Here is a 3,959-nt window from a genome sequence, read left to right on the forward strand (position 1 = left end):
TCTGACAGAGAATTTTTTAAGATGGCAGTTTGTTTTCCAAAAGGGTTTGGTCATTCTCCTTCAAGTTATCAGAGTCATAGGAACAAAACTAGGTTTCACTCCTAGGTGGAGATAGAAACTCTCTTTTTCTCTTACCCATGAATACTGTGCCATGATATATTACACAGAAGAAAACAATAGCATCAAAAAGAGGTCATTGATAACTGTGTCTCACAGTGAATTAAGAATTAAAAGAAAGTTCCCAAACTTCACATAGTTTCTCAGGATCATGCAATTGACTTCAGTTTTGAAACATGCCAAAGAAAGCCAATGTGTATACTTAGTACAAATAAAGGATCTCACCCAATTTTCCTCTGTTGAGGTCATTTTGGTAACTGACTATTAGTGTCAGAGCCAGGAATAGGCCATACAGTGTTCTTGTGCACTGCATGTGACTCCCACTGCATGCCATGGGAATGGCATGTGGGTATGAAAGCCCAGATTCTATTCCACCTATTAGGTGCATAAAATAATTTAATTTGTGCCCAAGTGCAGCTCTGTTCTATCCTGTTGATATCCCTGAAAAATGGTTAATATAAAAGAGGGTCAGATAAGTAGATGCGTGAATGAATTTTCTGAAGCTGAACAAGGTAGGACAGAATCACATTTAAGTGCCTAAGTCCCCTTAGATATTCATGAATCTGGCATGAAGTGTAGTATATGATTCTTTGCTCTAATGGATATTGTTAAACTCCTCTGTCTAACTCTGCCAATGAACTCTACTGCTGACATACGGCAACCTTGTTCTTTAAGACATGGACTTCTCACGAGGACAACAGTTTTGCTAATATCTTGATGCTTAGGTGATGGAAAAACAATTAGGGTTGTACAAAAAGGCAACAACTTCAAACTAGAGCCAGCAAACAGTTTGGTCCTAGTATACTATTGACACAGTACTAATAAAGAAATATGGAAAAGAATTATGAAAAGTAAATAGGGGTGGAGAAGAAATATCTTCTATAATAACAACAAAAATATTAATATATTTCTCAAGGGCTACAGAAGTTAGACTTGGAAAAATTTTTTTTTTAGGACTATATTTTTAGCCTTGAGTTTTTCAGCTTCATTTCCCTTCCTTATAAAGCTAACATAGTTAGGACCTGAAAGAATTTGCTTACTGCGTCTGTGATAATGGAAAATTGTATTTTCTACCTCAGATTAAAAACCAAAAAATATTGTTTAGGCAACTTGGAAACAGGTTTTCATGTTAAATTTTCTGATGTATAATATTTTAATAGTTTTCTGATGTAGATTATTATAATGGCTCTGTATACACATTCATCTTCGTCTATTAAGACGTAAATGCTATTAAAATAATAAGTAATGGTTCTGAGCCATTGGTTTTATGCCTATTTTTCCTAACCTTGGGTTTTTTTTAGAAAAGTGAAAAATTAATGAGCCCTCAAAAGGGATGCTTGCCTGTCACTTAATTAGACATCTTCATTTTTTAGTTTCCTGTACCTAAAATGATTTTCAAATATTGTAAATCCCATTAATAAGTGTAGTTCAAAATGGATTTTGTTTGATGTTATAAAGCATAAGAAGCAGGTGTTTCCATTAGGTCATATTGCATGGAGTTTCTGCAGATAACACAGGCTAGGTGAGCTTCTCCTTAAGGAGGTAAATGAATGTAATTTATACAAACCTGTAAAGTGAAGAACCCTGAAAAAAATTAATCTTGCCGGATAAATTTGAATGTTTAGGATGTCTACTATATTTGCATCTGACTCCAAAAAAGACAAATCAAAGTTTAAAATTTATATTTCAGTTTTTAGGTTAGAACTTAACTTATTGCCCATTAGGCTATACTAAAACATTTGCAACATATTTGTACTATTGTTATTAATTAATATGTATATGATTATTAAATTGCTGTCAATTAAGAGTGTGTGGCAATCATTTTGCCTGCAGGGGCACATTTTGATATTATCCATCTGACATCAAATGGAGAAAAAAAAAGGCTGTAAATTGTCTCTTAAAGAAAATAGCTGGACTTTTTCAAACATTCTTGGATCTCTAAGTGCCTATATTATTTCATGAATACTTCATTGTTTTTCAAAGTGTAGGTATAGGCATGTACTGTACATAGTAATAGGCTGCCTTGAAATCTGCAGATAACTGTTTATCTGTCCATCTGTCTAACGTCCTTGATCTATTTTCTCTGGTTAAAAATTTTACATCCAAATTCCATTTCATGATAAATTGGTGTTTTGACTTTTTGCTTGAAAAAAATAAATTTAAAACACGGAGAATTTTACGGTTTCTGCAATGTGTGTGTGTGTGGAGAGATATATATATATCTATATATCTATATATAGATATATATATATCTCTCTCCACACACACTGGTAGTTGCACAGTTTCTAAGGATGAAGTACAGTTTTGTTTTTCTATTATACTAGAGGCCCTCTTCTCATCCACCTATCAGATATATGAATGGATCTAAGTGCAACTCTATTCTATTCCAGGCACAGCGTGAAGCTCACACACACACACGGCTGCTGAACATACTCAGTGGGTGCGTCTACACATTGTTATGGCACTGTGCCTTAGTACTTCTTTTTGGATGTACTAAACCTCAGTACAGTATAAGTGGCCAGCATGCTACAATGGTGATGTAGTTGGTGACCACATGGAGACACACGTTATCACTATGTCAACATAGTAGTGCACTCCCTGGGAAATACTAAAGCATGGCTGTGTAGCAACATCACCATAAAGTGACATCTAAATGTGCCCAGTAAGCTGCTTTTTGGCTGCACAAGTACATAGTGTTGCATGCTCACTGCTCCCAACATTGTAAGCAGGAAGAAATCCATGACTACTGGGTGTTAGATTCTTAAAGAGGTCCCTCCCATGTTTTAGTCTAACAGCCTTGTATATACAAGGGTTAGGGTTAGAGTTATATACAAGGCTGTTAGGCTAAAACCACTTTAAGAATCTAACACCCACTAGTCATGGGTTTCTTCCTGCTTACAATGTCCTGTTACAAATGTATATATGCCACTAATGCAATATAGATATAGATAAGGAATAGGATATATATATCTATATATATATCACTATATCTGTATATGGATATATCTATATAAATAAATGGCTAAATAAAATCCATATATAAATGTGGATTTGGGGTTCCTTTTTTTTAATCCGGAAATTAGGGATTTTTTAAAATCAGAGAAAACCAGGATCCCTGGTTCTAGCCCACCCAGACAGGGATTCAGCTTATATCTCTTTTCCTTCTTAATACAGTGCTCCACCCACCAGGCCACAGGTTAGATATTACCCAGTCCCTTCCATTATATAAAATGGATGAAGAGTAGTAGAGAAGTTTCTGTCCTCTTGGGAGCCAGGATCCAGGTGAGAATCCAAGTGTATCTCCTCTCTAGAACAGCATTCATCTCACTGAGCCACACAACCTCCAGTTCAATCTTTTCCTCCTGGCCCCGCATATCTACTTTTCTTGGCTTCACAGGAGATAGAACTAAATAATGCCCAACCTATGGGCTAGTGGCTGGAGCACTGTGTAGAGATGCAGAAGATGTAGGGATGAATTTTATTTCATGAAGGGTGCATACTGACATTTGGGGAGGTTAGACTGAGTTAAAAATGGCCACCTGCTGTAAGGTAAATCAGAATGAGGGGAGGAGAGGCTAGCCAGGAGTGCTTGGGTAGGTTTTGTGGGCAAGTAAACTCAGGGAGGGAGTTGGGGGTGGGTTGGGAGGGTTAAGGGGGAAGGTGAGGTCTGTAGGAGGGATGGAGGGATCGGGAGGCAGGTGAGGTCCATGGTGGGGATAAGCGGGACAGAAGGGGTCCACAAGGAGACTGAGAGGCAGGCAAGGTCTCTGGGAGGTATTAGGGGATTGGGGAGGCAAGCAGGATCCACAGAGGGAGATCAGGCGGAAGGTGGCATCCATGGA

This window comes from Alligator sinensis, unplaced genomic scaffold, assembly GCF_000455745.1.
Source record: "Alligator sinensis unplaced genomic scaffold, ASM45574v1 scaffold126_1, whole genome shotgun sequence".
NCBI lineage: Eukaryota > Metazoa > Chordata > Crocodylia > Alligatoridae > Alligator > Alligator sinensis.